A 26,578-nucleotide genomic window follows, 5' to 3' on the forward strand; every position below is an offset into this window, starting at 1 on the left:
CAAAATTCACCTGGAATGTCTATGAATATGTTAATGAAAACACAAAGTCTGCAGCGAATGCTGCCTATGAGTAAGCCTACTCTGCATTTGCGGATGACGTGACAGCTCTCTGTTTCCAGTGCACGCCGACTCTAACCCGTGGCATAGCAAGTGCAGTATCACCATGGCAACAGGCTCTTCATCACTGTGAAGTGCTGGGGTAAGTGGTGACTGGCTAGAGCTTGGGGAGAATGATCACCAGAGACAGTGTTGATTGGAACCACAGACAAGATATCATAAACATACCAAGTCAAGGGTTAAAGAGACTGCGACTGGCAAAGCATAGAAATAGTTATAATCAATGCATAAAAGTTATTACAGAACCCCCTTTAGATTTCTAAATTTAAAAAATATTTCAATATAGAAGAGTTTATTTCCAAAACGCTATATTCACCAAATGTATTGAAAATTAAATACAGAAATCTATAATTTTCATAAGTATTCACACCCCTGACTCAATACTGTAACGGCTGTTGTCGGGAGAAGGAGAAGACCAAGGTGCAGCGTGGTAAGTATTCATAATACTTTTAATAAATACGAATACTTGAACAAAAAAAACAACAAAACGACCAACTAACAGTTCTGCAAGGTGCAATACACAAAACAGAAAACAACTACCCACAAACACAAGTGGGAACAGGCTACCTAAGTATGGTTCTCAATCAGAGACAACGATTGACAGCTGCCTCTGATTGGAAACCATACCAGGCCAAACACATAGAAATACAACACACAGAACAAAACATAGAATGCCCACCCCAACTCACGCCCTGACCAACCAAAATAGAGACATAAAAAGGATCTCTAAGGTCAGGGCAAATACTTTGTAGAAGCACCTTTGGAGGCGATTACAGCTTTGAGTCATCCTGGGTAGGTCTGTATCAGCTTTGGGGGAAAACAATTTTCATTCATACAGTACCAGTCAAAAGTTTGGACACACCTACTCATTCAAGGGTTTTTCTTTATTTTTTCTACATTGTAGAATAATAGTGAAGACTTCAAAACTATGAAATAACACACATGGAGTCATGCAGTAACCAAAAAGTGTTAAACAAATCAAAATATATGTTATATGGGCCTCCAGGGTGGCGCAGTGGTCTAGGGCACTGCATCGCAGCGCTAGCTGCGCCACCAGAGACTATGGGTTTGCGCCCAGGCTCTGTCGCAGCCGGCCGCGACCGGGCGGTCCGTGGGGCGACGCACAATTGGCCTAGCGTCGTCCGAGCTAGGGAGGGTTTGGCCGGTAGGGATATCCTTGTCTCATCGCGACTCCTGTGGCGGGCCGGGCGCAGTGCGTGCTAACCAAGGTAGCCAGGTGCACAGTGTTTCCTCCGACACCTTGGTGCGGCTGGCTTCCGGGTTGGAGGCACGCTGTGTTAAGAAGCAACTTGGTTGGGTTGTGTTTCGGAGGACGCATGGCTTTCGACCTTCGTCTTTCCCGAGCCGGGAGTTGTAGCGATGAGACAAGATAGTAATTACTAACAATTGGATACCACGAAATTGGGGAGAAAAGGGGGTGAAAAATAAAATAAATATATATGTTATATTTCAGATTCTTCAAAGTAGCCACCCTTTGCCTTGTTGACAGGTTTGCACACCCTTGGCATTCTCTCAACCAGCTTCACCTGGAGTGCTTTACCAACAGTCTTGAAGGAGTTTCCACATATGCTGAGCACTTGTTGGCTGCTTTTCCTTTACTCTGCGGTCCAACTCATCCCAAACCAACTCAATTGAGTTGAGGTCGGGTGATTGTGGAGGTGTGTTTTGGGTCATTGTTCTGTTGAAAAACAAATGATAGTCTCACTTTGCACAAACCAGATGGGATGCGTATCGCTGCAGAATGCTGTGGTAGCTATGCTGGTTAAGTGTGCCTTGAATAAATAAATACAAATCACAGACAGTGTCTCCAGCAAAGCACCCCCACACCATCACACCTCCTCTTCCATGCTTCACGGTGGGAACCACACATGCTGTCCGTTCACCTACACTGCGTCTCACAAAGACATGGCGGTTGGAACCAACAATCTCAAATTTGGACTCATCAGACCAAAGGACAGATTTCCACCAGTCTAATGTCCATTTCTCGTGTTTCTTGGACCAAGCAAGTCTCTTCTTCTTATTGGTGTGGTTTAGTAGTGGTTCCTTTGCAGCAATTCGACCATGAAAGCCTGATTCACGCAGTCTCCTCTGAACAGTTGATGTTGAGGTGTGTCTGTTACTTCAACTCTGTGAAGCATTTATTTGGGCTGCAATTTGAAGTGCAGTTAACTCTAATGAACTGATCCTCTGCAGCAGAGGGAACTCTGGGTCTTTCTTTCCTGTGGCAGTCCTCATGAGAGCCAGTTTCATCATAGCGCTTGATGGTTTATGCGACCGCACTTGAAGAAACTTTCAAAGTTCTTGAAATGTTCTGCATTGACCTTCATGTCTTAAAGTAATGATGAACTGTCATTTCTCTTTGCTTATTTGAGCTGTTCTTGCCATAATATGGACTTGGTTTTTTACCAAATAGGGCTATCTTCTGTGTACCACCCCCACCTTGTCACAACACAACTGATTGGCTCAAATGCATGAAGAACAAAATAAATTCCACAAATGAGCTTTTAATAAGGCACACCTTTTAATTGAAATGCATTCCAGGTGACTACCTCATGAAGCTGTTTTTATTTTTTACCTTTATTTAAAAAGGCAAGTCAGTTAATCTATGAGGATCCTCCTCATCAAAAAAGCTGACTAGCATAGCCTAGCCTAACGGGACAGGGATATCATATAATATAATTTTCATGAAATCACAAGTCCAATACAGCAAATGAAAGATAAACATCTTGTGAATCCAGCCATCATTTCCGATTTCTTAAATGTTTTACAGCGAAAACACAATATGTATTTCTATTAGCTAACCACAATAGCCAAACACACAACCGCATATTTTCACCATGTTTCCACCGCATAGGTAGCTTTGACAAAATAGAGATAAAATTAGTCACTAACCAAGAAACAACTTCATCAGATGACAGTCTTATAACATGTTATACAATACATTTATGTTTTGTTCGAAAATGTGCATATTTGAGGTATAAATCATAGTTTTACATTGCAGCCACCATCAAAAATAGCACCAAAGCAGCCAGAATAATTACAGAGAGCAACGTAAAATACATAAATACTCATCATAAAACATTTATGAAAAATACATGGTGTACAGCAAATGAAAGATAAACATCTTGTGAATCCAGCCATCATTTCCGATTTTTAAAATGTTTTACAGCGAAAACACAATATGTATTTCTATTAGCTAACCACAATAGCCAAACACACAACCGCATATTTTCACCATGTTTCCACCGCATAGGTAGCTTTCACAAAACTGACAAAATAGAGATAAAATTAGTCACTAACCAAGAAACAACTTCATCAGATGACAGTCTTATTACATGTTATACAATACATTTATGTTTTGTTCGAAAATGTGCATATTTGAGGTATAAATCATAGTTTTACATTGCAGCCACCATCAAAAATAGCACCAAAGCAGCCAGAATAATTACAGAGAGCAACTCATCATAAAACATTTATGAAAAATACATGGTGTACAGCAAATGAAAGATAAACATCTTGTGAATCCAGCCAATATTTCCCATTTTTTAAGTGTTTTACAGCGAAAACACAATATAGAATTATATTAGCTTACCACAATAGCCAAACACACAAACGCATTTATTCACTGCAAAGGTAGCTTTCGCAAAAACCAGCAAAAGATATAAAATTAATCACTAACCTTTGGACAACTTCATCAGATGACAGTCTTATAACATCATGTTATACAATACATTTATGTTTTGTTCGAAAATGTGCATATTTATAGCTACAAATCCTGGTTATACATTGTGAATACGTAGCAACGATTCACCAGAATCTCCGGAGATATTTTGGACACTCACCTAATCTGACCAAAGAACTCATCATAAACTTTACATAAAAATACTTGTTGGACAGCAAATGAAAGATACACTAGTTCTTAATGCAACCGCTGTGTTAGATTTTTAAAAATAACTTTACCACAACATACAACAACATTATTGTGAGACAGTGCTCACCAACACGGCGGAGAATAGACATCAACATATTACACAGAAATACGAAATAACATCATAAATGTTGTCTTACTTTTGCTGAGCTTCCATCAGAATGTTGTACAAGGAGTCCTATTTCCAGAATAAATCGTTGTTTGGTTTTAGAATGTCCATTTCTTCTGTCGAATTCGCGCCACAATGCTAGCCAAGGTTGCTAACATTCCCATCCTCTCTTGGCGCAAAGAACGGAAAACTCCAAAAGTCCCAATAAACGTTGAATAAACTGATAAAACTCGGTTGAAAAAACCTACTTTATGATGTTATTATCATATGTATCAAATAAAATCAGAGCCGGAGATATTTGCTGTGTATACCGAACGCTTTTCAGAAGACAATGTCGAGGTCCCTCGCACGCCGTCGAAGACAAAGAAAATACCGGACCTGTCACTCCAAAAGCTCTTGTTCGGCCTCAGATCAAGCTAGATACCCCATTCCACCTTCCACTGCCTGTTGACATCTAGTGGAAGGCGTATGAAGTGCATGCATATCGATAAATAAAAGCCAGTTGAATAGGCACGCCCTGAAACAGAGCCTCGTTTTCAGATTTTTCACTTCCTGTATGGAAGTTTGCTGCAAAATGAGTTCTGTTTTACTCACAGATATAATTCAGTGAATTCAGTGGATAGAGTGTTTTCTATCCAATAGTAATAATAATATGCATATTGTATGATCTAGAACAGAGTACGAGGCCGTTTCATTTGGGCACGATTTTTTCCAAAGTGAAAACAGCACCCCCGTATTGACAAGAACAAATTCTTATTTACAATGACAGCCTAGGAACAGGGGACAGAACAACAGATTTTTACCTTGTCAGCTCAGGGATTTGATCATGCAACCTTTTGGTTACTAGTCCAACGCTCTAACCACTAGGCTACCTGCCACCCCGTTGAGAGAATGACAAGAGTGAGCAGAGCTGTCATCAAGGCAAAAGGTGGCTACTTTGAAGAATCAAATATAAAATATATTTTGATTTGTTTAACACTTTTTTGGTTACTACATGATTCCATATGTGTTATTTAATAGTTTTGATGTCTTCACTATTATGCTACATTGTAGAAAATAGTACAAATTAAGAAAAAACCCTGAATGAGTAGATGTGTCAACTTTTGACTGGTACTATATATATATATTCAAATAAATATGAATAAATGTAATTCATCAGGGCTCAGCACTCCTTCTTCCCGCGGCTATATTTCCCAATGATGGAGACAACGGTGCTCTTTCAACACTCTAGAAATTGTTTTATATCGTTCCCCAGATATATGCCTCAATCACAATCCTATCTCAGAGATCTACAGACATTTCTTTGGACTTCATGGTATAGTTTCTGCACTGACATGTACTGTCAATTGTGGGACCTTATATCGACAGGTGTGTTTCTTTCTAAATCATTTGAATAGGCCACAGTTGGATTCCAATCAAGTTGTAGTGACGTCTCAAGGATGACCAAAGGAAATTGGATGCGCCTACATTTGCTAAAATTTCTAAAAACATGTTTTCACTTGTCATTATGGGGTATTGTGTGTAGATGGGTAAGATGTATTTATTTTTAATCAATTTTGAATTCAGGCTTCTTCATCCATTGATCCTGAGAGATAATGACCAAAAATATAGCTTAGTTTTCTTTATTTACTTACCCCGCAGCCAGCATTAGCATTGCTTCTTGTGAAAGCATGCCCAAATCCTCAGTCACTTCAAACCAAATGTTATGGCCAGGTATGTGTTATAGGAACACAAATACCATTAAAAGTTGCACATATAGAATATTAAAAGATATTATAGGAATTCTGGTATTCATATAACATTACATTTTTCGGAGAATACACACCAATACTGCACTATGTGTACATTCAGAGGGTAGCTGTTTTCTGTTTTACAGTTCTACCAATTATTCATACCACTGACAGACTTTTATGGTCTTTTTTGATGGCATCTAAGAGTATATCTAAGGTAATTTTGATTTTGTACATAGTCATACCTAGTTATAACCAGTTGTAACCATAGGCGAGTGCATATGGTGCTCCATCGCTGCAGGTGATCTGTCTATCAGGTCAAGATCACTCCAACAGGTCCCCCTACACCCTCTGAGGATATGTAAAACCTAATAGTTTTACAGGATAGTCCCCAGAGAAACCGGATTTTTATATATTTTTTTGATTTGCCAATACAGCTGTCTTTATAGATTCTGTTCTGTACTGCAGTTCTATCAGGTATTTTTGATTTTGTACACGGTCATATGATACGTGGTATAAAAAGTACAATCTTAGGCGAGTACATGGGGAGCTATATCTCTTCAAATGATCTGTCTAGCTGGTCAAAATCTCTGATACGGTCACACTCTGGCCTTTGTTATATTGATTTTCTTTATTAGTTTAGTTAGGTCAGGGTGTGACATGGGATGTTTGTGTGTTTTTGTCTAGTTTAGGGTGTGTGTATTGTTTAGGGGGTTTTGTAGTATGTATGGGGTTGTGTTCAGTGTAGGTGTTTAGGAAAGTCTATGGTTGCCTGATTTGGTTCTCAATCAGAGACAGCTGTTTATTGTTGTCTCTGATTGGGAGCCATATTTAAGGCAGCCATAGGCTTTAGGTGTTTGTGGGTAATTGTCTATGTTGAACGTTTGTAGCTTGTGTGTGCACTAACGTTTGTAGCTTCACGGTCGTTTGTTGTTTTGTTTTGTAAAAGTGTTAGTTTCGTGTTTCGTCATCTCTAATAAAAGAAGATGGCCTCATATCCCGCTGCGCCTTGTCCGCTTATTTTGACGATCGTGACAGAATTACCCACCATACCAGGACCAAGCAGCGTGATACAAGGCAGCAGCAGCGATCGCAGGACTATGGGAATTGGGAGGAAATATTAGACGGCGGAGGACCCTGGGCACAACCAGGGGAATATCGTCGCCCCAAGGCAGAGCTGGAGGCAGCGAAAGCAGAGAGGCGCCGGTATGAGGAGCTAGCACGGCAGAGCGGCTGGCAACCCCAAAAATTTATTGGGGGGGGGGGGGGGGCTCTCTGGGAGTGTAGCTGGGTCAAGTAGGAGACGTGATCCAGCTCCCCGTGCTTCTCGTGAGGAGCCGAAGATAGTACCAGAGACAGTTGGGCTGATATTGGAGGTGAGCAATGGGAATGAAGCTGAGACTGTGGATGAATTAATGGGGAAATTGGAGGAGAGAGAGAAGAGGGATTTGCTGTTGTGGAGCATAAAGCACCGCATCCGCTTGAATGAGCGTGTGCGGGATTTGATGTCACCGGGAACAGCTCTCCATACTCGTCCTGAGGTGCGTGCCAGCCGTCTGGTTAAGACAGTGCCTACACCACACACCAAGCCTCCTGTGCGTCTCCAGAGCCCTGTTCCTCCTCCACGCACTAGCCCTATGGTGCGTGTCTCCTGCCCATTACCACCAGTGCCTACACCACGCACCAAGCCTCCTGTGCGTCTCCAGAGTCCTGTGCGTCCTGTTGCTGCTCCCCGCACTAGCCCTGAGATGCGTGTCCCCAGCCCGGTACCACCAGTTCCGGCACCACGCACTAGGCCTAATGTGCGTCTCCAGAGCCCTGTACGCACTGTTCCTTCTCCCCGCACTCGCCCTGAGGTGCGTGCCCTCAGTCCGGTACCACCAGTTCCGGCACCACGCACCAGGCCTATAGTGCGCTTTGAGAGACCAGTGTGCCCTGTTCCTGCTCCCCGCACTAGCCTTGAGGTGCGTGTCTCCAGTCCGGCACCACCAGTTCCGGCACCACGCACCAGGCCTACTGTGCACCTCAGCAGGTCAGAGTCGGCCGTCTGCCCAACGCCGCCTGCACTGCTCGTCTGCCCAGCACCATCTGAGCCATCCGTCTGCCCAGCGCCATCTGAGCCATCCGTCTGTCCCGAGCCATTAGAGCCGCCCGTCAGCCAGGATCTGCCAGAGCCGCCAGTCAGCCAGGATCTGCCAGAGCCGCCAGCCAGCCCTGACCAGCCAGAGCAGTCAGCCAGCCCTGACCAGCCAGAGCAGTCAGCCAGCCCTGACCAGCCAGAGCCGTCAGCCAGCCATGACCAGCCAGAGCCGTCAGCCAGCCAGGATCCGCCAGAGCCGCCCGCCAGCCAGGATCCGCCAGAGCCGCCCGCCAGCCAGGATCCGCCAAAGCCGCCCGCCAGCCAGGATCCGCCAGAGCCAGCCAGCCAGGATCCGCCAGAGCCGCCCGCCAGCCAGGATCCGCCAGAGCCGCCCGCCAGCCAGGATCCGCCAGAGCCGCCCGCCAGCCAGGATCCGCCAGAGCCGCCCGCCAGCCAGGATCCGCCAGAGCCGCCCGCCAGCCAGGATCCGCCAGAGCCGTCAGCCAGCCATGACCCGCCAGAGCCGTCAGCCAGCCATGACCAGCCAGAGCCGTCAGCCAGCCATGACCCGCCAGAGCCGTCAGCCAGCCAGGATCCGCCAGAGCCGTCAGCCAGCCAGGATCCGCCAGAGCCGTCAGCCAGCCAGGATCCGCCAGAGCCGCCCGCCAGCCAGGATCCGCCAGAGCCGCCCGCCAGCCAGGATCCGCCAGAGCCGCCCGCCAGCCAGGATCCGCCAGAGCCGCCCGCCAGCCAGGATCCGCCAGAGCCGCCCGCCAGCCAGGATCCGCCAGAGCCGCCCGCCAGCCAGGATCCGCCAGAGCCGTCAGCCAGCCATGACCCGCCAGAGCCGTCAGCCAGCCATGACCAGCCAGAGCCGTCAGCCAGCCATGACCCGCCAGAGCCGTCAGCCAGCCAGGATCCGCCAGAGCCGTCAGCCAGCCAGGATCCGCCAGAGCCGTCAGCCAGCCAGGATCCGCCAGAGCCGCCCGCCAGCCAGGATCCGCCAGAGCCGCCCGCCAGCCAGGATCCGCCAGAGCCGCCCGCCAGCCAGGATCCGCCAGAGCCGCCCGCCAGCCAGGATCCGCCAGAGCCGCCCGCCAGCCAGGATCCGCCAGAGCCGCCCGCCAGCCAGGATCCGCCAGAGCCAGCCAGCCAGGATCCGCCAGAGCCAGCCAGCCAGGATCCGCCAGAGCCAGCCAGCCAGGATCCGCCAGAGCCAGCCAGCCAGGATCCGCCCCTCAGTCCGGAGCTGCCCCTCAGTCCGGAGCTGCCCCTCAGTCCGGAGCTGCCCCTCAGTCCGGAGCTGCCCCTCAGTCCGGAGCTGCCCCTCAGTCCGGAGCTGCCCCTCCGTCCAGTGGCGCCCTCTGGGATGGTATTCAGTCCGGGACTCGCCGTTCCAGAGGCGCCACCAAAGCGGGTAGTGACTATGGTGGAGGGGGGTCCACGTCCCGCACCCGAGCCGCCGCCATAGGAAGGCCCACCCGGACCCTCCCCTTCTGTGTCAGGTTTTGCGGTCGGAGTCCGCACCTTTGGGGGGGGGGGGGGGGGGTACTGTCACACTCTGGCCTTTGTTATATTGATTTTCTTTATTAGTTTAGTTAGGTCAGGGTGTGACATGGGATGTTTGTGTGTTTTTGTCTAGTTTAGGGTGTGTGTATTGTTTAGGGGGTTTTGTAGTATGTATGGGGTTGTGTTCAGTGTAGGTGTTTAGGAAAGTCTATGGTTGCCTGATTTGGTTCTCAATCAGAGACAGCTGTTTATTATTGTCTCTGATTGGGAGCCATATTTAAGGCAGCCATAGGCTTTAGGTGTTTGTGGGTAATTGTCTATGTTGAACGTTTGTAGCTTGTGTGTGCACTAACGTTTGTAGCTTCTTTGTTGTTTTGTTTTGTAAAAGTGTTTGTTTCGTGTTTCGTCATCTCTAATAAAAGAAGATGGCCTCATATCCCGCTGCGCCTTGGTCCGCTTATTTTGACGATCGTGACAGATACAGGTCCCCCTCCACAAGTATGATAACTTGTTGTTATGTCTCCAGAGAAGCCTAGATTTAAATAAATGTCCTATCTATCAAATCCCTATAGGCGGAATTGGGTGTTTTTTGCTGGGGTCAAAATGAGCCCAAAGGACTTGAACTTTGTCAAAGTCCATATTCATACATAAACACTAAACAATGATTTAGATTGATTAAGAACAAGTCGATTGAGAAAGTCCTGAAAATGTGGAAGAATTTAACCTGATGAGGACAGAGGGCGCTGTTTTCACTTTGGGGGAAAAACGTGCCCAATTTAAACGGCCTCGTACTCAATTCTTGCTCGTACAATATGCATATTATTATTACTATTGGATAGAAAACACTCTCTAGTTTCTAAAACCGTTTGAATTATATCTGTGAGTAAAACAGAACTCATTTGGCACAAACTTCCTGACCAGGAAGTGGAAAATCTGAAATCGATGCTCTCTTCTGGGTCCTGCCTATAAATGGGCATGATACCTATTAGTATACATGCACGTCATACACCTTCCCCTGGATGTCAAGATGCAGTGAGAGAAGAAATGGAGTGTTTATCTTGGTCTGAGATGGAATACGTCCTCTTGGAATGACGTGTCACCCATTTCCTGTTTTCAGGAAGGCGCGAGGTTGGACCTGGATTTGCCTTCTGAATAGCTTTCGTTATAGGCGACTAATATCTCCGGCTTTGATTTTATTTGATACATGTGACAATATCATCGTAAAGTATGTTTTTTCAATATAGTTTTATTAGATTTTTGAAATTTATTCGGGACGTTAGGCGTGTTGCGTTGTGTGCCTTTGTTCAGAAAGGAGAGCTTCGCGCCACTTGGCTAGTGCGCTTGCTAATTCAAGAGGGAAAATGGACGTTCTAAATCCAAACAACGATTGTTCTTGACAAAGGACACCTTGTACAACATTCTGATGGAAGATCAGCAAAAGTAGGACCCATTTTATGATGCTATTTCATATATCTGTCAAACTGTGTACTATTAGTTTTGCGCCCAGGTTTTGGGCACTCGGTCGACGTAACGTAAGCCTTATGTGGTAATGAAGTTATTTTTAGAATTCTAATACGGCGATTGCATTAAGAACTAGTGTATCTATCATTTCCTATACAACATGTATTTTTTAGTTATGTTTATGAATAGCTATTTGGTCAGAATATGTGTGTCAGAAAAAGTGTCAGAAAAAAATCTGGACGTTGTGGGAAAAAGTAGCTACGTTAGCACAATGTATAACCACTGATTTCAGCTCTAAATATGCACATTTTCGAACAAAACATAAGTGTATATATAACCTGATGTTATAGGACTGTCATCTGATGAACCTTATCAAGGTTAGTCAAAAAATATATATCTTTTGCTGGTGTGTCACGATCGCTAACTTTTACTGCTGGGAAATGGCTTGTGTTTCTGGCTATTGTGGTAAGCTAATATAACGCTATATTGTGTTTTCGCTGTAAAACACTTAAGAAATCGGAAATATTTGCTGGATTCACAAGATGCTTGTCTTTCATTTGCTGTACACTATGTATTTTTCAGAAATGTTTTATGATGAGTATTTAGGTATTTGACGTTGGTGTCTGTAATTATTCTGGCTGCTTTCGGTGCAATTTCTGATTGTAGCTGCAATGTAAACTATGATTTATACCTGAAATATGCACATTTTTCGAACAAAACATAGATTTATTGAATAACATGTTATAAGACTGTCATCTGATGAAGTTGTTTGTTGGTTAGTTTGGTTGGTTCTTGGTTAGTTAGGTTGGCTTTGTGCATGCTACCTGTGCTGTGAAAAATGTCTGTCCTTTTTTGTATTTGGTGGTGAGCTAACATAAATATACGTGCTGTTTTCGCTGTAAAACATTTTAAAAATCGGACATGTTGGCTGGATTCACAAGATGTGTACCTTTCATTTGCTGTATTGGACTTGTTAATGTGTGAAAGTTAAATATTTCTAAAAAATATATTTTGAATTTCGCGCTCTGCCTTTTCAGTGGAATGTGGGAGGAGTTCCGCTGGCGGAACGCCTGAGCAGTAAAGGCTAATAAACCACATTTGAGCTATGATAAAAAATATACCTCTCAGTAGTTTTAGGGTTAAGATGACCACACAAATTGTAAGTCACTTTGGATAGCAACATCTGCTAAATGACTAAAATGTCAAATGTACATGTTTACATACAGATCTTATTTTACTATATTGATTAATTTAAACAAAATTATATTGATGTCACAAACGTATCATTTGTAAAGAAAGTTCTTTATGAAACATGTAGTTCTTTGTTACATTTGACTCTGTAAAACCTGGCAGTACTACTAGAGTGAGGAAGATGTATAGCGTTTTGCAAAAATAACTATTATTTTTCTCTCTGAAATGAAACCATCAAGTGATAAATTTCAAATAAATACATGTCTGTCATTGAACAACCCCATGCCATGATTAGATAGTGAAAAAACATAAAACGTTTTTTAAACAACAAAAGCTAATTTACCAACATTTCTGAAAATGGATATAGCGTTTTGGAAATAAACCTTTCATATCAAGAGTCACTTAACCCTAGTCATGAATGCCTGAATCTTGACTGAAGCTTGTACAAACAATCACAACATCCATCTAACCATTCCTTGCAGCTGTTGTACTTAGATATGCAAATGACATTGAGGCATATATTGCTATGCTTTAGCATTGTCTCATTCTCTTCATTCTTTAGGCGGTCAGAGTACACACTGTGCATGACTCGTTCTGCATGACATGGAGTTTTGATTCCAGATTCCCTTATCCTTTCTTCTGGTAAGGTCACCTGCTGTAGATTGGGACAATAACTTGACTGTAGGGGATCTCTGTAGGTTCTATGCTTGTAATGTGGAAATGTAAGATAACTAAAGTTATATTTATAACCCATGACATTTTCATTGATTATAATGTTGATATATAGGGCATCATCTGTATATCATAATGAGTACAACCACTGTCATCCTATCCGTACCCCATTGTACCCCAGAGTCCTACGGAATCGACACGCTATCTGATGTAAGACAATGCATCTACCCATATCTCTCTCTCTCTGTGCAATCATAATGAGGTAATGATGAGTCATTGCTACTGTGTCTTCATATATCTCTCTATATTTCTCTCTCTCTGTCTCTCTCTTTCCCTCTCGAAGCACATGTCAATCTCATCCTTATTGTCCTTCATAGGTAGAATTAGCTGGCTATTTTCCACTGAAAATGCAGCCTCGAATCTCTCCAACTACTTTGTGTGACCTGACAAATCAAAAGCAGGCAAATACACCATCAAATCCAAGACACCTGTGGGTCAGGCCAACATGAGTAAAAATCCCTGTCAGAATATACCGATTTCCTCTATTTTCAACTTTCTTCTCTCCTCCACTCCCTTCGCTCTCTTTTGCTGTCAGACCAGTGGAACAAACAGGATTGCTGTAAGGATGAGATTGACATGTGCTTCGAGAGGGAAAGAGAGAGACAGAGAGAGAGAAATATAGAGAGATATATGAAGACACAGTAGCAATGACTCATCATTACCTCATTATGATTGCACAGAGAGAGAGATATGGGTAGATGCATCGCTTTTAGCCTGTTTTGCAGCACTGCCTGCGTTATTTTTAGCTGCTATCTTGTCTTTCAACGTGAATCTATCGATCCCACCTCACCATGTTCACACAAATGGCCTTTTCTGACGTAAGAGAGGCAGCAATTGCTGGCTCCCTGGGAGGCATGACGTCCTTTCCCACCTCTGCATGAGGGTTCACAGTACTGTAAATATTGGTTTGTGACAGACAGACTGACGAGACCCGACTTATGAGCACACAGGAAACCAAACAGTCACAGTGAGAGTGTAGGGCAATCTCTCTCCTTGTGCAGTAAGACAGTGTACTATGTGGCCAGAATAGAGAGTTTGAGAACAAGAGTTTGCATGTATAAGGTGATATCACCGTGCAAATGCAAGGTCTACCACACTAGAGAGAGAGAGAGAGAGAAGAGAGAGAGAGAGAGAAGAGAGAGAGAGAGAGAGAGAGAGAGAGAGAGAGAGAGAGAGAGAGAGAGAGAGAGAGAGAGAGAGAGAGAGAGAGAGAGAGAGAGAGAGAGAGAGAGAGAGAGAGAGAGAGAGAGAGAGAGAGAGAGAGAGAGAGAGAGAGAGAGAGAGAGAGAGAGAGAGAGAGAGAGAGAGAGAGAGAGAGAGAGAGAGACAGACAGACAGACAGACAGACAGACAGACAGACAGACAGACAGACAGACAGACAGACAGACAGACAGACAGACAGACAGACAGACAGACAGACAGACAGACAGACAGACAGACAGACAGACAGACAGACAGACAGACAGACAGACAGACAGACAGACAGACAGACAGACAGACAGACAGACAGACAGACAGACAGACAGACAGACAGACAGACAGACAGACAGACAGACAGACGTCCACCAAACTACCAGGTGTGAAACAGGGAAGAGACTCATTTGGTATAGAGCAGACCTAACCCACTCCATTAAATTAATCAAAACATAATTTTACATCTGGTTAGCAATACTAATTAGGGAAATGATCTCTAAAAAGAAAAACATCCTCATGTGTGCTACCTACATGTACCAATAGAATCCACATACTATTTATTTATTTTCCCTTTCTTACTTCAACTATTTGCACATTGCTACAACACTATACATAGCCAGTAATAGAAATGTAAATGGCTCTATTCTTTTAAAGCTTTTACTGTTCATTTTTGTTTATGATCTATTCCACATGCTTTGGCAATGTAAACATGTTTCCCATGCTCTAGTCTAGCATACTCTGTTACTTGCTGTTCTGAGTTACTGTATATCTAATAGGGGCGCCCAAGATTCACATTGATAGCCTTCCCAAAAAGATGCGCTGCACATTCTGCGCAACCAAGATTTTGGTAGGAAACTTGCAGTCCTTTCCTACTCGGGCCATGGTAGTAGTGACTGCGACTGTGTTGGGTATCTGTCCTGCTGTACTGAGTTACTCATTGGGTGTATAATCTATTTTTAGCGCCAACAGATGGGGTCACGTGACAGGGGACAAACGTCATTAATGTTGTTGGTGGAGGAGCTGAAAATATGGAGGAAAGAGAGTTGTAACAGGGAAAATTAGACATTTCACCCCCCAAAAAATATTATTAAACCGATCAAGAAGTGTAACGGTCGAAGAGGCAATATCCAAGCAGTGAAAAAGAGAACGACAATCAGGTACGTTATGTTTGCGGGGAGATAATGTATCTTTCGTCTACTGCTGGTAAATGTTTTTATACCGCGATATTTTCATCTGATGCGTTTGGTTACTCCTGGCTAGCTAACAAGCTAGATAGCTGACAGAACGCTATGAAGTTTTGATAGCTAGTTAACGTTAGCTAGCAAGCGAAGTTGCTTTAGCTAATGTAAATGTGCACGAATGGATTGTTCTGATTTGGAAAATGTCAAGTTAACAAACTGACATATAGTATTGGCATCTGATTTAAAGCGTCAGTTAGCCAGGTTGTAATGTTCCCAGACGTCTAGTTAGCGTGCTAGCTAACGTTAGCTATCTGGAAGTAGGCTGCTGATAAGCTAACGTTACTAACTAACGCAGGCTAACTTAGCTATCACATTTGAAAAATGTTTTAGGGTGGGTGCTAAAAGCAGTATCGCAGCCGTCGGAGCCCTCCATGGCAATTTGTGTCCTCCATGTTTAGCAAATTTTGTTCGAGTTGAAATGACTAGTTAGTTTGCCTCTTCTGGTAACCCCCATTGCAGTCGTCAGCAAGTTTGCGACGCCGCATTTTTTTAAGGTGATGGTGCCACTTGAGTTGGGGGTCCCACTCCTTGCTAGTTGTTTCTATTGGTGTATACAGTTAATATGCCAAACGTGTGTGAGAGAGCGAGGATCCCGCACAGTCAGTAGCCTGTGTTTTTGCATATTCAATATATATGTTAATTAAAATGATGAGCTGCAACAAACACTGAAACTGGACAGTTTTCTCAATCTCTTCATTCAAGAACTCAATCACGGAAACTCTTACTGACAGTTGTGGCTGCTTTGCGGGATGTATTGTTCTCTCTACTTTCTTGCCCTTTGTGCTGTTGTCTGTGCCCAATCATGTTTGTACCATGTTTTTTTTCTGCTACCATGTTGTTGCTACCATGCGTTTCTGCCGTGCTGTGTTGTCTTAGGTCTCTCTTCATGTCGTGATGTGTGTTTTTTGTCCTATATTTTATTTTTCATTCCATCCCCAGTCCCTGCAGGAGGCCTTTTGGTAGGCTGTCATTGTAAATAAGAATTTGTTCTTAACTGTCTTGCCTAGTTAAATGACATTGACGCCACTAGTTTTACTGCGTAAAATAAAAATGTGGATGAAAAGGGAAAATATAATGGCTTAGGCCAATTAATGCAATATCAGTGCCTTCCTTGCCCCCCAAAATACTAATTTGCATTACTGGAAGCACCTTTTATGCCTAGATAGTGAAGTACAGACCGGTAGGTTTCCTCCTGATGTAGAGATGTCTGAATAGTTTCTCCATTTATGGTCAGTGTCGGTTATCACAATGGATTGTCTGCTAGCGAAGGCAAAGTTGTGTTTTTACAGTTACTTTCATGATAGTCATAACTGTTATGAAAGGAACATGACATTTATCAAAGGTAGGCTTAGATACTCAGTGTACAAAACATTACAACACCTCCCTAATATTGTGTTTCACACCCCTTTTGCCCTCAATTTGTTGGGGCATGGCCTACAAGGTGTCAAGTGTTCCACAGGGATGCTGGCCCATGTTGACTCCAATGCTTCCCACAGTTGTCAAGTTGGCTGCATGTCCCTTGGGTGGTGGACCATTCTTGATACACACAGGAAACCGTTGAGTGTGAAAAACCCAGCAGCGTTGCAGTTGACACTCAAACCAGTCCCCCTCGCACCTACTACCATACCCCGTTCAAAGGCGCTTAAATATTTTATCTTGCCCATCCACTCTCTGAATGACACATGCACATTCCATGTCTCAAGGCTTAAAAATCCTTCTTGAACCTGTCTCCCCCCCCTTCATCTACACTGATTTGAAGTGGATTTAACAGGTGACATCAATAATGGATCATAACTTTCACCTGGTCAGTTTGTCATGGAAAGTGCAGGTGTTTCTAATGTTTTTTACACTCAGTATATATTCTACAGTGGATTCCAAAGTAAGATTTTGATTTGAGGCTTGTTCTGTGCATGTGCACGTTAACATTTTACCTGCAGGCCACCCTAAACCCTATGAAAAGATGTGGCTTGTGGTTTTGGCTCGCAAGTCATTTGGCAGTCTTGCACAGCTCCATTGTGCAGAAGTTGGATGGAGCCAGAGGTCATGGAGAAGGATTTCCTCCAAAAATGAAATGAATGACAAATGCCTGTCTTTGATTAAGTGTCAAAGATTTGCTAGAGATCAGTTGATTGACAGAAATGCTGCTTCCCACGTGTGTGTGGATGTCTCTCACAGTCCTCGAGTGGCCTTGCAAGTTTCCTTTTTCATTGAAAATTGTTAAGTCCTTGTGCATAGAGTTGTACGGTTTGTTTAACTTTAATCATTGGATTTTGTTTGGCATACATTTTATTGTGAAAAATCTAAGCATCACTGTTGCTGTGGAATTGCCCTTCTTTAACAGTCACTCCAAGTAAATGAAGAACCACTGGCTAAACCATCTCTAGCATCAGCTTTTTTGCTCAAGGGTTGTCTTATCACACACTCCTGATTTCTGCCCTCTTGGCTATCAGATAACCCTAACCTGATCTTCTCTGCAAACATCTGGATACTTTTTGGAACACATCTGCATGTGCCCAGTTGAATTACATGGTGACAGATTAAAACAAATGTATTTATTTCACCTTTATTTAACCAGGTAGGCTAGTTGAGAACAAGTTCTCATTTACAACTGCGACCTGGCCAAGATAAAGCACAGCAGTTCAACACATACAACAACACAGTTACACATGGAATAATCAAACAGTCAATAATAGAGTAGAGAAAAGAAAAATCTATATACAGTGAGTGCATGGGAGGTAAGGCAATAAATAGGCAATGGTGGCGAAGTAATTACAATATAGCAATTAGACACTGGAATGGTAGATATGCAGAAGATGAATGTGCAAGTAGATACTGGTGTGGAAAGGAGCTAAATAAATACAGTATGGGGATGAGGTAGTTGGATGGGCTGTTTACAGGTGGGCTATGTACAGGTGCAGTGATCTGTGAGCCGCTCTGACAGCTGGTGTTTAAAGCTAGTGAGGGAGATATGGGTCTCCAGCTTCAGTGATTTTTGCAGTTCGTTCCAGTCATTGGCAGCAGAGAACTGGAAGGAAAGGCAGCCAAAGGAGGAATTGGCTTTGGGGGTGACCAGTGAGATATACCTGCTGGAGCGGGTGCTACGGGTGGGTGCTGCTATGGTGACCAGTGAGCTGAGATGAGGCGGGGCTTTACCTAGCAGAGACTTGTAGATGACCTGGAGCCAGTGGGTTTGGCGACGAGTATGAAGCGATGGCCAGCCAACGAGAGCGTACAGGTCGCAGTGTTGGGTAGTATATGGGGCTTTGGTGACAAAACGGATGGCAATGTGATAGACTGCATCCAATTTGTTGAGTAGAGTGTTGGAGGCTATTTTGTAAATGACATCGCCGAAGTCAAGGATCCGTAGGATTGTCAGTTTTATGAGGATTTGTTTGACGGCGTGAGTGAAGGAGGCTTTATTGTGAAATAGGAAGCCGAATCTAGATTTAATTTTGGATTGGAGAGGTTTAATATGAGTCTGGAAGGAGAGTTTACAGTCTAGCCAAACACCTAGGTAGTTGTCCACATTTTAAGTCAGAACCGTCCAGAGTAGTGATGCTGGACGTGCGGGCAGTGATCGGTTGAAGCGCATGCTTTTAGTTGCATTTAAGAGCAGTTGGTGGCCACGGAAGGAGAGTTGTATGGCATTGAAGCGCGTCTGGAGGTTAGTTAACAGTGTCCAAAGAAGGGCCAGAAGTATACAGAATGGTGTCGTCTGCATAGAGGTGGATCAGAGAATCACCAGCAGCAAGAGCGACATCATTGAAGTATACAGTACAGAGAAGAGAGTCAGCCCGAGAATTGAACCCTGTGGCAGCCCTATAGAGACTGCAAGAGGTCCGGACAACAGGCCCTCCGATTTGACACACTGAACTCTATCAGAGAAGTAGTTGGTGAACCAGGCGTGGCAATCATTTGAGAAACCAAGACTGTTGAGTCTGCCAATAAGAATGTGGTGATTGACAGAGTCGAAAGCCTTGGCCAGGTCGATGAATACGGCTGCACAGTAATGTCTCTTATCGATGGCGGTTATGATATCGTTTAGGACCTTGAGCTAGTCTGTGCCATCCCACAGGCTGTCGACAGATGCTGCTGCTACTACCATTTTTATGTTACGTGCATCTGTCCATGAGAGATTAGGCCTACACCTTCACGAAGTAGGTTCAGCACATAGAGGTTGTAAGATTGCAACTCTTATTAAATTTTTTAGAGACAGTTCATCAATGATGTGAAGCAGTCACTTGTCCAAATGAATCACACAAGGTGTTGAAAAGGCTATTGAACAGCCCTGCCCATGCGCTGCCCTGAAGATACAGGGCCTTGATGTTCGCCTATTCTGTTTGCAATGCAAAAATGCATGGACACTTTGTAGCCTAAAGACTGTTTTCTACAGTGTATGAATCAGTGTGAAGCAAAAATAACCTCAGCTGTATGTTAATGATTGAAACATGCTTGCTGCTGTGCTGAAATACTTTTTTATAAAAAAAATTATATCTTGGAAATCTGGTTACCAGTGTTGATCGGATAAAACCCACAGTTGACAGCCTCCATCCCAATATTCCGTGCACGTTTACAATACTATTCTTGGAGAAATGGGCATGTGACTTAGGCTAAGTGTTGCTGGTTCAAAATCCAGAAGGAATAGGTGCCAGCCTCCTACCCTTGAGCAATGTGCTGACCCAAAATTGTTTTGATTGTATCATTTCTGTGAGGCACTTCAGTGTTGGGGAAAAATCATTTGACTGAAATGAGTACATTTGGTGTCTGGAACCTAATGAAACATCCTTGGACCAGTTATAAGACCATTGCCTAGATATGCTTCATTGGACTACATTTTTAATCAACTAACTAGGCCTATCTCTCTCTGCAATTTAAGTGAACAATTTAGCTTCAAGTTAAGTTAAAGGTGCCATTGAGAGCCTGCATGTTCTCTGTTTTGTATGTAAGGTGTGGTGTCAAGGGGAGATGGGGCCATTTCGTCCCTGCTAGTGGGAAAGGCGCTGCTGAGTGCAGTGTCCCTCCTTTCTCCTTGAGAATCTGCTGGTCGCTCTCTCGCCTTGACTTTGAGGGCTGGATGAGGGGGATGTGCAGCAGCAGCACATATTTTTGCTGGGTTAGTGAGTGTCAGACGCCATCTTTGGTTCTGTTTATAAGAGCACAAACAATCCTCCTTATGTGGTTCTGATTTTGGACCAGACCTGACTCAGTGCCACAGGCCTTTCTGTTGCATTGCCGGAAGGCCATTGCATTCATAAATGCTATGCAATAAAGTTGACCGCAGCCAATTTAAACATGAAGCACATTTGATTGTTGCAAATTGATTTGCTCCTGCTTAAAGCTCCCCCTGCAATTCTAAGAATTTCTTGCTGTACAATTTCTGTGCTTCATATGTTGAACCATTTTAAGTAGAGGTCGACCGATTATGATTTTTCCACACCGATTATTGGAGGACAAAAAAAGCCGATGCCGATTTTATAATAAAAAAAAATAAAAAAACGTTTTATATATATATCATACACTCACACACACACACAAACATTTTTGTAATAACGGCAACAATACTGAATGAACACTTTTATTTTAACTTATTATAATACACACACACACACACAGCTCTGAAGTGACAATGATACTGAAGAGTCTGCTTAGGAGACAAATACTTTCAACTGTTTGAATAAAAATAGAGTTTAAGTTACCTGTGATGAATGTTGAAAACAAAAACTGTCATTTCTATATGCAGGAAATCCTATTTTAATAATGGGCATGGTAAGAATTGACGACCAAAGTGCGAGTCATAATTCCCATGACACCTTCTAGCAAAATCTGAAAAGCGGTTCCTTCATTTATTCCATAGGATATTTTTTTAGATTCACTTAAAATAAGGTCTGCATTTCGTGTAGGCTTACATCACCGTGCCAATTTTATAACTGTGTGGATATCCATAGGACAAGGTAACTCTGATCAATATTGGCTAAATATAAGCGAAGATCAATTTTTTTGTAGAGTAGATTTATGAAAATATGTTGACAAACGTTACCTTATCCTAGTGAGATTTACACGGGTATCAAAACGTCGAGGCGGTTTAAGCCTGCACGAAACACAGACCTTATTTGAAGTAGATCAAGACATTCTCTATGGAAGACATGAACGGTAAAATAACGAAGGAACCCCTTTCAAATTCAGCCGCAAGTTATTACAGGAATTATAACGCGTCGACTATTTCTCTCTAAACCATATACCTTTGACTAATCCGGAAACTATCACCTCGAAAACAAAACGTTTATTCCGTTCCGTATTTTATCTAACGAGTGGCATACATGAGTCTAAATATTCCTGTTACATTGCACAACCTTCAATGTTGTCATAATTACGTAAAATTCTGGCAAATTAGTTCGCAAAGAGCCAGGCGGCCCAAACTGCTGCATATACCCTGACTCTGCGTGCAATGAACGCAAGAGAAATGACACAATTTCACCTGGTTAATATTGCCTGCTAACCTGGATTTCTTTTAGCTAAATATGCATGTTTAAAAATATATACTTGTGTATTGATGTTTATGGTTAAGTACATATTGGAGCAATGACAGTCAATGATTGTTTTTTATAAGATAAGTTTAATGCTAGCTAGCAATTTACTTTAGCTTACTGCATTTGCGGCACAGGCAGGCTCCTCGTGGAGTGCAATGTAATCAGTGTTAGAGCATTGGACTAGTTAACTGTAAGGTTGCAAGATTGGATCCCCCGAGCTGACAAGGTTAAAAATCTGTCGTTCTGCCTCGTTCCTAGGCCGTCATTGAAAATAAGAATGTGTTCTTAACTGACTTGCCTAGTTAAATAAAGATTAAATAAAGGTGTAAAAAAAAACGGCAAATCGGCACCCAAAAATACCGATTTCCGATTGTTATGAAAACTTGAAATCGGCCCCGATTTAATCGGTCGACCTCTAATTTTAAGTCATGGCTTCAAGCAAAGGCTGATACCAAGGTTTGAGGACAGCATGTCACTTAGCAGCACTTCCTGGCTGTTGGAGGGACAGGTATTTTCAGTGATAATGCGAGGAGGCGGAGACCCCCACTTAGGCTATTCTCCAGATGAGTTTCCTTGCACCATCACGCAGTCGTACTGCAAAGGGTAAAAAAAAAAAAGATGAGCTGATATTTTTATCCCCATTCACACGTCCTTAGGATAATGCAGCCAGTGAAAGCGGCTAGGCCAGCAGTCGGAGGTGGTTAAAGGTACTAAATACCCTGCGACAAGGCATCCCATTATCCCTGTGACACGGTTTCTATAACCAAGCTTCCTGTGTATGCCGTGATGAAGCCAGGCCCTTGCCGGAGCATGTTATCTGACCGAGTGCCTTGGGATCCTGCAGGGGGAGAGTTGCTTACCAACTTCTGGAATATCACACAGAGAGCCATTTGCTTCGCCCCATACCACACTCTAGACACGTTTTCAGATTTAGCTAACATATTGTATGCAATTAGAGGAAATGTCATCCTCTGTGGGTGTACAGGAGAAAGGTTAATGGCACTTAGTCCCTAACTTTAGAAAGGCTGCATAAAATTAACAATTTCAAAAAAGTATAATTTCAATTTGAGATGTTTCTTGCAATTGGTGCAACAATGCCTTCCTGTCACAAATTGGCCTTGGTGATTCTGGTATCTAAACGTGTGAGTGACTAAATTTACATGTTCTTGTCGTTAGTCTAATCCTCATGACTGTTCCCAGATAACCTTGCAAAACCAAACAAAACCCTAGAGAAAGATGAATATGTAGCCGATGTGCTGACGAGGCCAGTGTTAAACCGGAGGGGATATCTGAGGAGAGTAGTTTTAAGAGCATTAAACGATCAGCGACGTGTTTGGGCACGACGCCTAAGAGCCTTGCTTCAGTGCGGAAGGCACAGGGACGGCGGTACTGCATGGGCTTTCAGTGCTAACTCCACTCCATTAAATCATACGGCTTAGAGGCGAGACTTCCGCGACTGATGAGTGGGATTTGGATCCGCTTTCCAGGAATTACACTGCAGTAGTAATTAGGGCTGGGCGATATGGCCTAAAAATCATCTTGATTTGTTCACGTTTATGGCCGATTTAACTTTTATTTGTGCGTGTACCAGTCAAAAGTTTGGACACCTACTCATTCAACAGTTTTATTTTATTTTGACAATTTTCTATATTAGAGTAATAGTGAAGACAAACTATGAAATAACACATGGAATCATGTAGTAACCAAAAAAGTGTTAAACAAATCAAAATATAGTTTATTTGAGATTCTTCAAAGTAGCCAACCTTTGCAATGATGACAGCTTGGCACACTTGGCATTTTCTCAACCAGCTTCACCTGGAATGCTTTTCCAACAGCCTTGAAGGAGTTCCCACACATGCTGAGAACTTGTTGGCTGCTTTTTCTTTTACTCTGCGGTCCAACTCATCCCAAACCATCTCAATTTGGTTGAGGTCGGGTGATTGTGGAGGCCAGGTCATCTGATGCAGCCCTCCATCACTCTCCTTGGTCAAATAGCCCTTACACAGCCTGGAGGTGTGTTGGATCATTGCCCTGTTGAAAAAAAAAAAAAAAATGATAGTCCCAAAAAGCGCAAACCAGATGGGATGGCGTATTGCTGCAAAATTCTGTGGTAGCCATGCTGGGTAAGTGTGCCTTGAATTCTAAATGAATCACAGACTGTGTCACCAGCAAAGCACCATCCCACCTCCATGCTTCACGGTGGGAACTACACATGTGGAGCTCATCCGTTCACCTACCCTGCGTCTCACAAAGACACGGCGGTTGGAACCAACAATCTCAAATTTGGACTCATCAGACCAAAGGACAGATTTCCACAAGTTTGGGTTTCTTGGGCCAGGCAAGTCTCTCCTTCTTATTGGTGTGGTTTAGTAGTGGTTCCTTTGTAGCAATTTGACCGTGAAGGTATGATTTCACGCAGTCTCCTCTGAACAGTTGATGTTGAGGTGTCTGTTACTTCAACTCAAGCATTTGTTTTGGCTGCAATTTGAGGTGCAGTTAACCATAATGAACTTTTCCTCTGCAGCAGATGTAAAACAAAGGAGATGGTCGTAGACTACAGCTCCATTACGGGCTTGAGAGCAGGTTGAGAGCTTCAATTTCCTTGGTGTCCATCACCAACAAACTATCATGGTCCAAACACATCAAGACAGTGGTTAAGAGTGCATGACAATGCCTATTCCCCCTCAACTGACTGAAATGATTTGGCATGGGTCCCCAGATCCTCAAAGTTCTACAGCTACACCATCGAGAGCATCCTGACTGGTTGCATCACCGCCTGGTATGGCAACTGCTCGACCTCAGACTGCAAGGCACTACAGAGGGTAGTGCGTATGGCCCAGTACATCACTGGGGCCACGCTTCCTGTCATCCGGGACCTCTATACAAGGCGGTGTCAGAGGAAGGCCCTAAAAATTGCCTAAGAATCCAGCCACCCTAATCATAGACTGTTCCCCCCCCCCCCCCATTACCTTGACTAACCTGGCGCTCCACACATTGACTTTGTAACGGTACCTCCTGTATATAGCCTCGCTACTGTTATTTTATTGTTGCCCTTTAACCTTTCATTGCTACCCATCCCGGATCCGGGAGCATCCTCATCATAAAAGCTGACTAGCATAGCCTAGCCTAACGCGACAGGGATATCATATAATATAATTTTCATGAAATCACAAGTCCAATACAGCAAATGAAAGATAAACATCTTGTGAATCCAGCCATCATTTCCGATTTTTGAAATGTTTTACAGCGAAAACACAATATGTATTTCTATTAGCTAACCACAATCGCAAAAGACTCAACCGCATATTTTCACCATTTTTCCACCGCATAGGTAGCTATCACAAAACCGACTAAATAGAGATATAATTAGTCACTAACCAAGAAACAACTTTATCAGATGACAGTCTTATAACATGTTATACAATACATTTATGTTTTGTTCGAAAATGTGCATATTTGAGGTATAAATCATAGTTTTACATTGCAGCTACCATCAAAAATATCACCAAAGCAGCCAGAATAATTACAGAGAGCAATGTGAAATACCTAAATACTCATCATAAAACATTTATGAAAAATACATGGTGTACAGCAAATGAAAGATAAACATCTTGTGAATCCAGCCATCATTTCCGATTTTTAAAATGTTTTACAGCGAAAACACAATATAGTATTATATTAGCTTACCACAATAGCCACACACAAATGCATTTATCAGCAGCAAAAGGTAGCGATCGCAAAAAACCAGCAAAAGATATAAAATTAATCACTAACCTTGACCAACTTCATCAGATGACAGTCCTATAACATCAGGTTATACAATACATTTATGTTTTGTTCGAAAATGTGCATATTTTGAGCTGCAAACCGTGGTTATACATTGTGAATATGTAGCATCGATTCACCAAATTGTCCGGAGATATTTTGGACACTCACCTAATCTGACCAAAGAACTCATCATAAACTTTACTAAAAAATACATGTTGGACAGCAAATGAAAGATACACTAGTTCTTAATGCAACCGACGTGTTAGATTTTTAAAAAGAACTTTACCATAACAAACAGCTTACGTTATAGCGAGACAGCGCCCGCAAAAGGGGCGGAAAATAGGACTCAACATTTTCCACAGAAATACGAAATAACATCATAAATTGTTCCTACTTTTGCTGGGCTTCCATCAGAATCTTGTACAAGGAGTCCTTTGTCCAGAATAAATTGTTGTTTGGTTTTAGAATGTCCTTCTCCCCTGTCGAATTAGCAACCTTAGCTAGCCATGTGGCGCGTACATGCCCATCACTCTCCTGACGCAAAGAAAGGAAAATTCCAAAAGTCGCAATAAACGTTGAATAAACTGATACAACTCGGTTGAAAAAAACGACTTTATGATGTTTTTATCATATCTATCAAATAAAATCAGAGCCGGAGACATCCACCGTCTATACCGAACGCTTTTCAGAAGCCAATGCTGATGTCCTTCCCGCGCCTAGGTAGAGAAAGGAAATTGTGGTCACGTCATTCCAAGAGCTCTTGTTCGACCTCAGATCAAGCTAGACACCCCATTCCACCTTCCACTGCCTGTTGACATCTAGTGGAAGGCGTATGCAGTGCATGCAAATCCATAAATATTAAGCAATTGAATAGGCAGGCCCTGGAACAGAGCATCGTTTTCAGATTTTTCACTTCCTGTCTGGAAGTTTGCTGCCAAATGAGTTCTGTTTTACTCAGATATAATTCAAA

At 43.0% G+C, this 26,578-nt stretch overlaps 1 protein-coding gene across 2 annotated transcripts in view; it reads left to right on the plus strand.

The window, feature by feature from the left end:
* Positions 1-15,084: 15,084 nt before the first annotated feature.
* LOC120034085 (histone deacetylase 5-like) overlaps positions 15,085-26,578 on the plus strand; it is a 114,210-nt gene continuing 102,716 nt past the window's right edge. For both annotated transcript variants that reach the window (XM_038980511.1, XM_038980512.1), the window contains exon 1: positions 15,085-15,229. The gene's annotated coding sequence lies outside the window, so the exon portion shown is untranslated. The remainder of the gene's footprint in view (positions 15,230-26,578) is intronic.

Source organism: Salvelinus namaycush, chromosome 41 (assembly GCF_016432855.1).
Source record: "Salvelinus namaycush isolate Seneca chromosome 41, SaNama_1.0, whole genome shotgun sequence".
NCBI classification, from domain to species: domain Eukaryota; kingdom Metazoa; phylum Chordata; class Actinopteri; order Salmoniformes; family Salmonidae; genus Salvelinus; species Salvelinus namaycush.